Below are 15,157 nucleotides of genomic sequence, written 5' to 3'. Positions count from 1 at the left end.
GCGCAGAGCACGCGGTCAGACCTCCCCTACCCCGGCGTCCCTCACAAACCGGCGGAGTCCACGCAGCAAGCTGCGCGGGAGGCCCCGTGTTCGTCCACGCCGGGCGGCTGGCCTTCCGGGAGCGCAGACAAAAGCGCAGGCAGAGCTACGGCCGCGAGGCCCGCCTCGGAGCTCCACGAGCCGGCGCTGCACACGGCGGAATCCCCGCGACGTGGGCCCGCGCGGCCGGGGACAGAGGGAGTCTGAGCTCCGGGACAGCGGTGCTGACCTGGAGGTGCCTCGTGCGCGTTGGGCCTGCAGGCCTCGTCTCCTCCCACCCCTGCACGCGGGGACGCGGGGCCCTGCGACCAGCTCCCCTCCCCTCCCGGCCCCGCTGCAGCCACACCAGGCAGCGGAGCCCGACCCGTCTGCGGACCCGCGCGGCCCGGTGACTGCTCAGACCAAGGAGCACAGCAACCATTGGGCAGCTCTGCCTCCTCCTTCCACGGGTCGTTGGGGAGGCGACAGGGCAGCCCCCAGAGGAGCGCCCTGGCCGGGCCTTCTTCCCCTGCCCCGGGCCGCGGTGCTCTCCGCCCGTGGTGGCCATAGATTTGCCTTGTGGTGTTGGCTCAGGAGCTGCGTCTGCTCATAAGTACTTGTGTCACCCAGAATGTTTTGTTTTTTAAGAAAATTGGTCTTTTCAGTTGGGTGCTGAATGGTTTTGCAAATCATGTCTCGGATTATAACAGAGAACATGGCGGCCCAGAGGGAAGAGACCCAGATGGTGTCATCTAGAGCAACTGGGATGAGATTGTTGATAACTTTGATGATATGAACGTAAAGGAGTCTCTTCTTCGGGGCATCTATGCTTATGGTTTTGAGAAGCCTTCAGCTATTCGACAGAGAGCTAGTATTTTCTGCATTAAAGATCCAAAAAGTAATTCCGGCACCGACTACATGGGAGCCTGCACTGTCTTGCTTGCACTGGTGGAACAAGTGTTCGAAATGAAAGGCAAAAACTGCAGGCTGAAGCATCACATACTGTTGTTGGTACACCAGGGAGAGGGTTTGCTTTGTTAAACAGAAGATATTTTCTCCAAAATGGATCAAAACCTGTGTTTTGGATGAAGCAGATGAAATGTTGAACCAAGGATTTAAGAATCAAATCAATGAGATTTTCCAAAAATTAAATACAAGTATTCAGGTTGTGTTGCTTTCTGCCACAGTGCCAACTGATATGGTGGACCTGACCAAAAAATTCATGAGAGATCCAATTTGAATTCTGGTGAAAAAGGAAGAATTGAACCTTGAAGGAATCCGTTTTATATTACTCTTGAGAGAGAGTAATGGAAGTTGGAGACACTCTGTGACTTGTACGAGACACTGACCATTACACGGGCTGTTATTTTTCTCAATACAAAGCACACTGTCAACCGGCTGACTGAGCAAATGCATGCCGCGGACTCACAGCTTCTGCTCTGCGCGGCGACATGGACGAGAAGGAGAGAGATGTCATCATGAAGGGATTCCAGTCAGGGTCAGACCATGTTCTGATCACTACTGATTTGTTGGCTTTTGGGATTGATGTGCAATAAGTGTCTTTGGTTATAAACTATGATCCATCTACCAACTGTGAAAACATTTGCAGAACTGGCAGAGGTGGTTGATTTAGGAAGAAAGGTGTGGCTATAAACTTTGTTACTGAAGAAGACAGGAGGATTCTTGGTGACACGGACACTTTCTATACAGTACTACAGTGGAGGAAATGCCCATGAATGTGGCTGGCCTTATTTAATTCCTGGCATGAGACAGTTTTGGATGCAGGGCTCAATGTTGTTGAATGGGCGATCACAACCTGCATTATGCCTCTTTCTCTGGGAATATTTGAATCTTGTCTCAATACTCATAATGGACCAGAAATACAGATTTTGATAGCAAAGTAGCATTAGTCATGAGGTCTTGTGAGGAAAGTCATTGGCTTTCTCCTCTTTAGATGGGTATAAAAGATGGGGTCTGTAAAATCTTTCTTCTTTAGAAATTTATTTCACAGTTCTGTAGAAATGGTTGTATTCAATGTTCTCTATCATTTAATAATATACTTGTGGACTAAAAGATACAAGTGCTGTATAAAATCAGCTAACTATGTTACATGACCATATCTGTCTTTACTGCGTTTGTCATTAGCCTGAGTAGAAAGGCCTTTCAAATTGTTTTTTAAGAAAGCATTTGAATGCATTTTGTTTGGTATTGTGTTTTTTGTTTTTTTGTTGTGAGACCGTGTCCCACTCTGTCACCCAGGCTGGAGTGCAGTGGTGCCATCTTGACTCACTGCGGCTTCGACCTCTTGGACTCAAGTGATCCTTCCACCTCAGCCTCCCCAGTAGCTGGGACTACAGGCACTGGCCACCACACATGGCTAAGTTTTGCATATATTGTAGATACAGGGTTTCACCATGTTTCCCAGGCTGGTCTTGAACTCCTGGACTCAAGGAGTCTGCCCACCTTGGCCTCCCAAAGTGCTGGGATTACAGGTGTGATTACTGGCACCCAGCCTTTGGTATTGTATTTATTCAATAAAGTATTTAATTAGTGCTAAAAGAAAAAAAAGACAATTGAATTTGTTTCCTTACATATTCTTAGGTTAAGATGTTTTCATAAAACATTGAGAGGCCTCTGCCAACTTCAATGAAGACTTGACTTGGAAAAAAAAAAATATACACACACACACACACACACACACATAATTCCTATATAATTTATATTTTTGTTGCCATGTTGAGTGGGATGATTCCCGTTTGCATTTTCTAGTTGAATAATGCTGATATAGGAAAGCTATTGATTTTTGAAAATATGTTTTGTAACCGGTGCGTATCTCTTTTTTGTTTTAACAAGTTGAAGAATCCTGGGCAACATGGCAAGATCCCACCTCTACAGGAAATTTAAAAAATTAGCCAGGCACAGTGGCATGGAGTGAAGTCCCAACTACTCCAGAGGCTCAGTGGGAAGATTGATTGAACCCAGGAGTTTGAGGTTGTACTGAGCTATGATAGCACCACTGCGCTCCAGCTTGGGTAATAGAGCAAGACCCTGTCTCAAGAAACAAACAAACAAAAAAACAACAAATAAGTTAAAGAAAGTACCAGCCTGTAATCCCAGCACTTTGGGAGGCCGAGGTGGGCGGATCACGAGATCAGGAGATCAAGACCATTATGGTTAACACAGTGAAACCCTGTCTCTACTAAAAATACAAAAAAATTAGCCGGGTGTGGTGGCAGGCGCCTGTAGTCCCAGCTACTCGGGAGGCTGAGGCAGGAGAACGGCGTGAACCCGGGAGGCGGAGCTTGCAGTGAGCTGAGATCCGGCCACTGCACTCCAGCCTGGGCGACAGAGCGAGACTCCGTCTCAAAAAAAAAATAAATAAATAAAATAAAAGACTGTAATTAGGCTTTGATAGTCTAAGATAAAGAGAAGTGAGGAAGACCCAACGTGGGTGAATTTCTGCAGTGCTGTGTTCTTAAAACCTGGGTTTTAGCATGCACGTCTTCCTCTCTATAATTTCACTATAGTTTGAGATAAGGAGGTGCGGTGTTGTTGTCTGAAGGTGGCTTCTGAGTCCATGAGTCTGTGAATTTCTTATCTGAGTCTCAAAAAGCTTTAAATTCTCAGTGTGTTGAGAAAAAAACTCAGAAAATTATATGGATCACTCCCCAGACTCAAAAGTATTAATATTTGCCTTTTCTTTTTCTTTTATTTTTGTCCCAGATGGAGTCTTGCTCTGCGCCCAGCCTGGAGGGCAGTGGCACAATCTTGGCTCACTGCAACTTCTGCCTCCTGGGTTCAAGCAATTCTCCTGCCTCAGCCTCCTGAGTAGCTGGGATTACAGGCGTGTGCCACCACGCCCAGCTAATTTTTGTATTTTTAGTAGAGACGGGGTATTTTTAGTAAAGACCATGTTGGCCAGGCTGGTCTCGAACTCCTGACCTCAGGTGACCCACCCACCTAGGCCTCCCAAAGTGCTGGGATTACAGGCGTGAGCCACTGTGCCCAGCCTGCCTTTTCTTTTAAAGTCTGTTTTAAGTTGTGCTAAGGCTTTATTTCAAGGTGTCTCATAAATGCTACCTTTCTCCTTAATATTTTCACTTTGTTTTTTGTTTGTTTGTTTGTTTTTTGAGACGGAGTCTCGCTCTGTCGCCCAGGCTAGAATGCAGTGGCCGGATCTCAGCTCACTGCAAGCTCCGCCTCCCAGGTTTACACCATTCTCCTGCCTCAGCCTCCTGAGTAGCTAGGAGTATAGGCGCCCGCCACCTCGCCCGGCTAGTTTTTGTATTTTTTAGTAGAGACGGGGTTTCACCGTGTTAGCCAGGATGGTCTCGATCTCCTGATCTCGTGATCCGCCCGTCTCAGCCTCCCAAAGTGCTGGGATTACAGGCTTGAGCCACCATGCCCGGCCAATATTTTCACTTTGTTAGCTACACTAGAATTAACTGAGACCTGTTAGCAATGAGACTATCATGTTCTTCCATTCTCCTGAAGTTGCCCATTCTCAGGCAGAGATTGTGACAGTGTTATGAGGTGGTGCCATTTCTGGTTTCATTTGTTTGTTTGTTTTGTTTTTTATGAGACAGAGTCTTGCTCTGTCACCCAGGCTGAAGTGCAGTGATGCGATCTTGGCTCACTGCAATCTCCACCTTCTAGGTTCAAGCGATTCTCTTGCCTCAGCCTCCCTAGTAACTGGGGATACAGGCATACACCACCACGCCCGGCTAATTTTTGTAATTTTAGTAGAGACGGGTTTCACCATATTGGCCAGGCTGGTCTTGAACTTCTGACCTTAAGTGATGCACCTGCCTCAGCCTCCCAAAGTGTTGGGATTACAGGCGTGAGCCACTGCACCCAGCCCATTTCTGGTACCTAAAGCTTTTGTGTTTCTTTCTCTCTCCTCCTAGTCTAACACTTTTAGAAATTTTATCATTTCTTTTTTCTTATAATGAAATACTGAACTCCAGCTTTTCATAACATGCCAGGCGTGTGACCAAAAAGGTGCTTTCTCCTTCTGCTCGGAAATTATAACCTTCCTTTCTTTAGGACAACTCTGTCTCACAGGCTTACGTTTACGATCTACAGATATAACCTTCCTTTCTTCAGGACAGCTCTGTCTCACAGGCTTATGTTTACGATCTACAAATCTTTATGGTAGTCTCAACTCAGAGTTGCCCTTAAAATAGGGTCTACCAGTCATGTAAGTTATTTGAGTTCACGTAGACACACAGGAAAGGTTGATTGTACTGAACTCAGGCAGGTCCATTTGTTGAACTGAAAGCCTGAATCTAGCCAGTGATATTTCCACCCCAATTCTGTTGAGAATTAGTTAATAACCTTCAGCTTGGTATACTGCTTGTAAAATTTATTAGATTTGAATAAATAAATTGGAGAGAACCCTGACTTGGAAATTCACACATACATATATGCTACTATGGGAGAGAAAGGTACAATGAACTGTGAGTTTGTAAAATGTCACATTAAAGAATCATTATTTTAAAACTTTAGTGACTTTAATAAAAGCTGCTAAAAATAAACTCAAGCTGGATCAAGGATTTAAATCTAAGACCTGAAACTATAAAACTTCTGGAAGATAACGTCAGAAAAACCCTTCTAGACATTGACTTAGGCAAAGATTTCATGACCAAGAACCCAAAAGCAAATGCAATAAAAGCAAAGATAAATTGCTGGGACTTAATTAAACTAAAGCGCTTTTGCACAGCAAAAGGAACAGTCAGCAGAGTAAACAGGCAATCCACAGAGTGGGAGAAAATCTTCACAAGCTATACATTTGCAAAGGACTATTATCCAGAATCTATAAAGAACTCAAACAAATTAGCAAGAAAAAAAAATCCCATCAAAAAGTGGGCTAAAGGACATGAATAGACAATTCTCAAAAGGAGATATACAAATGGCCAACAAACATGTGAAAAAATGCTTAACATCACTAATTATCAGGGAAATGCAAATCAAAACCACAATGCGATACCACAATCCTGCAAGAATGGCCATAACAATTGAAAAATAATAGATGTTGGTGTGGATGCGGTGAACGGGGAACATTTCTACACTGCTGGCAGGAATGTAAACTAGTACAGCCACTACAGAAAACAGTGTGGAGATTCCTTAAAGAACTAAAAGTGGAACTATCACCATTTGATCCAGCAATCCCACCACTGGGTATCTATCAGAGGAAAATAGTCATTATACAAAAAATGTATTTACACACACATGTTTATAGCAGTGCACAATTCACAATTGCAAAAATATGGAACCAAACCAAATGCCCATCAATCAACAAGTGGATAAAGAACTGTGATACACACACACACACAATGGAATACTACTCAGTCATAAAAAGGAAGGAATTAATGGCATTTGCAGCAACCTGGATGAGACTTGGAGGCTGTTATTCTAAGTGAAGTAACTCAGGAATGGAAAACCAAACATCATATGTTCTCACTCATAAGTGGGAGCTAAGCTATGAGGATGGAAAGGCGCAAGAATAATGCAATGGACTTTGGGGGCTCGGGGGAAAGGGTGGGAAGGGGATGAGGAATAAAACACTACAAATTAGACCAGGTGCGGTGGCTCATGCCTGTAATCCCAGCACTTTGGGAGGCTGAGGTGGGTGAATCACCTGAGATCAGGAGTTCAAGACTAGCCTGCCCAACATGGTGAAACCCCATCTCTACTAAAAATACAAAAATTAGCCAGGTGTGGTAGAAAGCACCTGTAATCCCAGCTACTTGGCAGGCTGAGGCAGGAGAATCGCTTGAACCTGGGAGACGGAGGTTGCAGTGAGCTGAGATAGTGCCACTGCACTCCAGCCTGGGTGACAGAGCCAGACTCAGTAAAAAATAAACAAACAAACCTACAAATTGGGTGCAGTGTATACTGCTCGGATGATAGGTGCACCCAAATCTCACAAATCACCCCTAAAGAACATATTCATGTAACCAGACACCACCTGTTTCCCAGTAACCTATGGAAATAAAAATTAAAAAATAAACAAATAAAAGCTGCTAAAACCACGCAGCCTCCTTCACAGTGAAAAAGGTGTTGTGTTTTCCACGCCCATTTGCAAACTTTGTGCCAAACTAAATGTTAACAAGAACTTTAAAGAAAAGTTTCACCTCCAAACCGCAGTGCTCTGAAAGTGCAAAAACAGCAAAAAGTCAAACACAAACAAGCCTAAAGCTTTGTGAGGTCAGAAGAAACCATAGGTCATAGAAAAATACACTTTCCCTTTCACACTCTCGGTGTCATACTTGGGGGCTGTCATGAGAGCGAGGGTGTCTGGGCTTAATACAGTCACCGTGCAGCACCTAAGCCATGATACCTCAGCCATCTGCGGGTAGCACAAGGAGGACGCTGAACAGGGACGGAGTGTGCACATCACTGAGAGCGTTTTTATGTTGACTTTCCTCTCTGCATCAGCACCAGAACGTCTTCCTGTTAGCTTCAGTGGTCTCTGTGTTGTCAAGGAAAATGACCCACAGTAACTGTCTACTCATCAGCTTTGCCTGAGTCACACTTATAAGGGTCTTGATGTGTAACAGGTTTATTAGTTTCCAAGCAGGCAGCATTGATTGGTAAAGGAGGAAATGACTCCATTTATACTATCAGGCAGCCTCTCTTACAGTAATCTTTTACGCATTTCAACAGCAAAGTAGGCAGGCGTTTACCAAAAAAGCTTTCATAAGCACATCAAAGTTCATGTTTTAGCTGCTTAAGAAAAAAAATTAACTATGGGACATTTCCATAAACAATAGAGCAGGCACGGTGGCTCATGCCTGTAATCCCAGCGCTTTGGGGGGCCGAGGCAGGTAGATCGTCTGAGGTCAGGAGTTCTAGGCCAGCCTGGCCAACATGGTGAAACTCTGTCTCTACCAAAAATACAAAACATTAGCTGGGCGTGGTGGTCCTCGCCTGTAATCCCAGCTACCTGGGAGCTGAGGCATGAGAATCACTTGAACTCGGGAGGTGGACGTTGCAGTGAGCTGAGATCACACCACTGCACTCCACCCTAGGCAACAAAGTGAGACTCCATCTCATAAATAAATAAGTAAATAAATAAATAAATATTTTGTCTTAATTACTAATTTGTAGAAGTCAATGTATCATTCAAGGCAATGAAGTTTAACATAATGCTCAAGAGCTCAAGATCATATACAAAGACCTGACCTCAAATTCCCCTCAAATGGAAAACAGTATGCCAGTAAGCTTGGTAAATAATTCATGGGAAAAAAAATACATTTCTAGAAAATGAAGTTTTTAAAAATTTTATTCATTAGATTGCACTGTTTATAATAGCAACAAATTGGATGCCAAGCAGTAGAAGACTGGTTAAAATACTGGCACATAGTAAATGCTCACTAAACACTTACTGAATGAATATATGGATGATAATAGTTTCCATTGCTTCCAAAGCTCCCTTGCTTCCCTCCTATTCTCTAGGTTCCTGCTGATTCTGTGAGCCCCAAAAACTCTCCAATAAATCTTGTCTCTGTTTATGATTGTAACCCAAAAAAGCTGATGGATATATAATATTAAATGCGGTAAAAAAAAATCACTTTATACCAATTCCATTCTACAAACAATATTACATTTCAGTTCAGTATAATTATAAAGGTATAGCTTTAGAATTAGTTTGGTTGTTTCCTGATATACCAAATCCCACTTCAACCCTTAAGAAGTTTAAAAATAAAGTGAGCTGTGATCACTTGACATATGTATCAGAATGGAACACTGGTAATTAGGAGGACTGCTCGGAGATCATAGGCTCCAATGGAGAGAAATGTCCCAGATAATCACAAGGTGAAAAAAGGCACACCAGTGACAATTAGGAAGACGCACAGGGTGGTGGTAGGCATACTGATTTAGTCGCAAGTAGAATCGGCCAAGTAGGACAGTGAAGAAGGATACTGAAGGATATTGAAAGGATACTGAAAAACAGGGCCAAGGAAAGCAGAAGGCACTCTTTACTGGAGGACTTAACACAAAATAGGTAGCAGGGAAATCCAAGATTATCCTAATTCAAAATACGGGACCTGAAGGAGAGAACTAGTAGGGGAAAGCAGTTCTACGCTGTAACTTTATACTCCACAAGTACTGCCATCCAAACGACCTGCATTTGGGCTGGGTTCTGTGACTCACACCTGTAGTCTCAGCGCTTTGGGAGGCCAAGCGGAAGAATCATTTGAAGCCAGGAGTTCGAGACCAGCTTGGGTAACAAAGTGAGAGCCGGTCTGTGCAAAATAAAAAGTTAGCTGGGGCCAGGCGCAGTGGCTCACACCTGTAATTCCAGCACTTTGGGAGACCGAGGTGGGTGGATCATCTGAGGTCAGGAGTTCGAGACCATCCTGGCCAACATGGTGAAACTCCATCTCTACTAAGAATATAAAAATTAGCCAGGCGTGGTGGTGGGGCCTGTAGTCCCAGCTACTCGGGAGGCCAAGACAGGAGAATCACTTGAAGCTTGAACCCGGGAGGCGGAGGCTGCAGCGAGCTGAGATTGTGCCATTGCACTCCAGCCTGGGTGACAGAGCGAGACTCCATCTCCAAAAAATAAAAAGGTAACTGGACGTGGGGGTGTGCCCCTGTAGGCCTAGCTACTTGGCGGGTTGAGGCAGGAGGATAGCTTGAGCCCAGGAGCTGGAGGCTGCCGTGAGCTGTGATCATACCATGCACTCTAGCCTGGGCAACAGAGTAAGACTCTGTGTCTAAAACAAACAAACAAACAAACTGTATTTAATCTTCAAAGTAACCTTATGAGGAAGGTATTATTATCCCCAATTTGAAAGTGGGAGACCCAGACCTTAAAGGTATGTATTTGTCTCAGCATGAGAGGCTCAGAGAGCAGAGACTGAGGCAAAGGCTCATGTGCTGTATGTTATCAAGGAGATGAAGCCCAGGGAGCAGGAGTAACAACCAAGGGAAATGAAAAAGGGAAGGAGGAGGAGTCCATTGGAGAGCATGGTGTGGGGGTCAGCCACCCTGGATCCCACTGCACAGAAGCTTACCCCACAGGGAGTTCATGCCCCACGTGCCTGGCCTGTGCATGCATGGGCGCTGAGAGGGCTACGACCATGCACCCCTGGCCTCATTGTCTACTGAGAACTCTGGGCAGAGGGCACTACGGGCAGGCAGGGTGGCGTGAGGTTACCTCTGTGTGAAGTCAGCTGGAGCCCTGCAGGGCTGATCACTGCAGAGGCAGCTGCATCTACAGAAGACCTAAGTGGTACCCAGGAGGTGCTAGACACCACGCTGTTCAGCAGGTCTGGGATTTGTTCTGAGTCTTCTAGTACATCTGGATACGGGATGAAGGGATAAAGGTAAAGGAAGTGGTGGTTGAGTTAAATTCCAGGCTGTAGACAGTCTGAGAGTCATGCAGTTTAGGAGAATCCCAAGAATGTTCTTAGTATGACACAGGACTTTCCACAGTCTTATGGTTTGTGCTTCACAGGTAGACACTATATAAACTGTTCACATACATGAGCACGATTTAAAACGTTAGGATAAAAGAATGTATGAGTTGGCTTTCATTCATTTATGATTTCAACAAATATATTTGCATTTGCCAAAATGTATTAGTCCCTTATTCTACCTTGAAAAAACCATGATCTGGGTACAATGAGGCATGAGAAACCTTGTTGGCAATTGCCTTCGTGCTGTCCAGAGGCAGAAACATCGTTTCTAGGTGGGAGCTCCTGATTCCAAACCTCTTACCTGGAAGCAACCTTGAGTGGATGATAAAATCTCCCTTCTCACCTCCATCTTTTACACTGGAAACACCCTTAATTTAAGTGAGAAATGGAATCAGTATAATGATGGATGAATCACACACGCACACACACACACGTGACCCTCTTGCTTCAGCCCCCCAAGTAGCTGGGATTACAGACGCCTGCCACCACACTTGTCCTGAAAATATAGACTAGGTTTGTTTTTTAATTTAATTTCATTAGCACTACAGATGACTCCATGAATGTTGAGTTATTATTAGCAAGTTCTATCAGTTGACTGGAAAACATCTATCATAAGGCAGGGCAGCCACTAATGGGCAGACACAGGCGCCGTGCACAAGAATCCATTACGTTGTCCTCCAGCGTCACTGAGAAAAATGACTGTCTGGTAATTCATTGTGAAGACCTGGACTCTGCAAGGACTTTATAAATACCAATGTCAGCATATCCATTAATCACATAGAGTGGCTAATATGTATTTTTCAGGCAACTTTCTAAGAATTAAAATGTATTCATATAGAAAAATATCTGTCATTTATTTTTGTTGGATTCTAATTTATAATCATGAAAATCAATAATCTAATTTGAATTTACTTGCTCTTCTTACCATCATCTAAATCATTATTAAATGAAGCCAAGTGATATGCTTCTCTTCATCTCTAAGTGGAAATGCACATCCAATTTATTTTAAAACATTTTGCAAAGCAACATCACTTTCGGAAAACACTTAATAATTGCCTGGCAAATTATTCTCTGTGGCCTGGTGCTATTCTTGTTGTATGCAAGAGCTCAGTGCAGGAAAACCTCAGGGGACTGAATAAGGAGCATCCTCCCGTTCTAAAGATGGGCCAAAGGGAAAGAAGCCCAGACTCCATAATCTTTCTCCCAAAACTTGGACGTTCAATTAGCTAAGTTTAGCTGTCCTGGCCCTTCTTGTGCTAATGGCTTGGTTTGTTCCCATCTCTGTGTTGCACTCAGAAGCTGAAGGTGCCCTTTTCCATGCAGCGCAGACAGAGCTGTGGAGGCACAGGGGAGACAGGGCACCCAGCTGCAGGAGAGTCCGAGGACTCAGTGTTTCCTCAAAGCCTGTGCTCAGCATGGCTCTTCCTCCTTCTGCACAGGAACTGCTTGCCCTCCTGTGTCCCCAGACCTAGAGGAGATATTCAAAATATGTAAGGGCCAGGACGGTGAGAGCACTGATGAATCAGAACAGATGCCCAACCAGTCACTGAACGGGGACTTCCCAGCTAATGGTCAGCCCTGTCCAGACCCCTAACCCCTAACCTGCCTCCTCAGCTCTCCATCCACTCAGCCCCTTCAGAGTGTTTCTAGATACCAAAGAGCAGCCAAATGTGTCAGGAAACACGGCCTAAGGCAAGACATGTGGGAGCAACATTCTGGTCTGGACCAATGACAAGGGAGGATGAGCCTCAAGGAGGACGGTAGGAGAGAGAGAAGTGCCAAAGAGAGTAGAATAAAAAAGAGACAGGCCGGGCGCGGTGGCTCACACCTGTAATCCCAGCACTTTGGCAGGCTGAGTGGGGGCGGATCACTTGAGGTCAGGAGTTCAAGACAAGCCTGATCAACATGCAGAAACCCCGTTTCTACTAAAAATACAAAAATTAGACGGTCCTGGTGGTGCACACCTATGATCCCAGCTACTTGGGAGACTAAGGTGGGAGAATTGCTTGAACCTGGGAGGCAGAGGCTCCAGTGAGCCAAGATCGTGCCACCGCACTCTAGCCTGGGCAACAGAGGGACACTCTGTCTTAAAAAGAAAAAAGAAAAGAAAAAGCAGCTAGACAGACAGACACACACCCCGCTGGTGGGATACACGCAGTTGGGCCAGGTCTGCAGGGACTCGGACGATCTGCTCTGGCGCTCGCCCAACAGCTTGGAGTGGTCCGACTCATCTGGCAGGCAGGGGGCAGTCAGAGGGTCTGCTGTTTTGCATGTTTGCACCTGGGGCATGGTCCTCAGAACAGGCAGGAGAGTAGAAGAGGGGGTAAAGCCCTTCAGGGTGCCGAAGGCTGTGTTCATATGCCTGACAGTATGTTCCTCTGCCAGGGAGACTGGCAGGTGCGCATGCCCGGGAGGATCTGGGGAACGCAGGGTCCTGCACGTCCAGCTGGAAATGCCATACTTCTTCCTCCTCTGTGTAGCCTTCTGTGTCTGCTGCCTTTAGAGAAACCTTGTGCCCTTTCACTGTGTGTGTTTTGTGACTCGCTGTCTATTGTGGCAGCAGCACACACATACATTTGCAGATAGATTCCAGAACAAGAGTGGTAATTGACTGTTCACAAAAGCACTCGGCTCCCAGGTTATAAGCCACATTTTCTATATTATTTCTCTTTCTTCCAGGACAGAACTCCTGTGAGGAAAAGTCTGGCTCACCACCATTTCTCCAATCACCTCCCTTGAAGAACATTAGGGTAGGAAGCTTCCTGGTGAAAGGACCTCTGTTCACCTGGATGCAGTCTTTGGCTCTGTCTCCCCTAGACATTCCTGGGAAAAGGGGAGCACATCTAAGGAAAACAAAGCCGCAGCTGGGCTCATCAGTGGGACTTACCCTTGGAAGGTGATATCTAGCTGAAAGGCAGCCTGGAAGTGGTTTTTGTCAGCAGTGTATAATGACAACTATTGAAGAACCAGGCATACGACTAGTTGATTGATAGAAATGGAGCATGGTGTAGTGCCTGGCCACTCACAATATGACCCATGGATCAGTATCAGCACTACCTGAAGCTTATCAGAAAAAGAAGCACTTGGCCCCATCCCAGAACTATCGTGTGAGAATCTGCATTTTAACAAGACCCCCAGGTGAGCTGTAGAAGTGAGCCACAGTTTGAGAAGCCCTGGTGTGGTGTGCAAAGGTGCTGGACTTGGAGTTGGAAGATCTGGCTCCTTGTGCCAGCTCTGAGCCTTACTAACCATGTGGCCTCGGAGCCTCAGCTTCTTTATCTGCAAAATTGAGATGATCCTAATAATCTCTTCCAATATTTCCTTACACAGTTGCTATAAATCAGCCTAAAATAAATACATGAAAGCATTCTATAAATGTACATCACTCTGATTAAAGCACTATGATAATAAGGTCACATATGTTTAGTGTGGATCGATTCCTGTGTTGATGTTACCTAAAGCTGTATGTTGTCGCTGGCTTAGACAGTTGCTTGCAGACATGAGCCTTGATTCTCAGAGAATCCAAGTAAGAGAGTGAACTGATTTAGGATTGCTGAATATGTGACATGTCTCGTGCCAATTTCAGCCTCGAAGGTTTGCATTTAGGATATCTGCAATGCCAGACTCCATGCTACTGCCAACCCTTGCTGCCTGCACTGTTTCTGTCCTCCATTCCTTTCTTTCACTTGAAGTACAAGGCATTAAAAAACAAATAAATACCCCATGGAGATATTATTTTGTACAATTTCCTCACGTATCTAAAGCGTTATAATAACCCCCACACTCCTAGTCTTTTATCTATGGCAAATATTGATGATCTGAAAATTTTGCCTAAAATAGAAGATATTCTCCGTTAACTATGAGAAATTTTAAGCTGAAACCTGATACTGTCCTGCAAATATCATAATCTGTGCATGTAGTGGCAGCAGGGACATCTGCTTACGATCACTTAATTATTAAAACAGTCTTTCTAGAGCCCGATTCTCAACTCCATCTTAGAGGTGAGAAAATGGAGGTAAGAAGTCATTTTAGGTCATTTTAAGTGACTTGCCCAGGGTCACGTGGTAGGCAAGTGTTGGAGCCAAGTTAAAGCCAGGCGATTTCATTCCCAAACTCCATACTGACCCCAGCTTTATCCTTCCAGGAAAAGGAGGAAAAAAGCACTAGGCCAATGGTCTCAACCTTGGCTACATGCTGGAGTCATCTGAGGAGCTTCGAAAACTACTAACGTCACATAGACTGGGAAAAAATATTCACAGCTCATTTATCTGACAAATGTCTTGTATATGGAATATATACAGAATTCCCACAAATGAACTAAAAAAAAGGGAAACAACACAGCGTTTAAAAATGGGCAAAAGACTTCAATACATGTTTCACAAAAGACAACACACGAATAGCCAATAAGCAAATGAAAAGATGCTCAACATCATTTGCAATCAAAGGACTGAAAATAAAATGACCATGAGACGTCCTTTCACACTCACTGGGAGGGTTAACATCGAAAAGATGATCACACCAATGCTGGCAAAGACGTGGGCAACGGAAGCTCTTGCACATGGCTGTGGGGAGTTTAAAATAGGACAGCCATGTGGGAGAACTAGAGCAAATCTTTATAACAACTTTAATCTTCACCCTAGAAATTCCTTCCTACATACATAATGGGGAGAGAAACGAATAGGTTCCCAAGAGACTCCTGCAAGAATGCT

This window comes from Theropithecus gelada, chromosome 18 (assembly GCF_003255815.1).
Source record: "Theropithecus gelada isolate Dixy chromosome 18, Tgel_1.0, whole genome shotgun sequence".
NCBI lineage: Eukaryota > Metazoa > Chordata > Mammalia > Primates > Cercopithecidae > Theropithecus > Theropithecus gelada.
The sequence above is the reverse complement of the archived record's forward strand: the minus strand, read 5'-3'. Positions refer to the sequence as shown.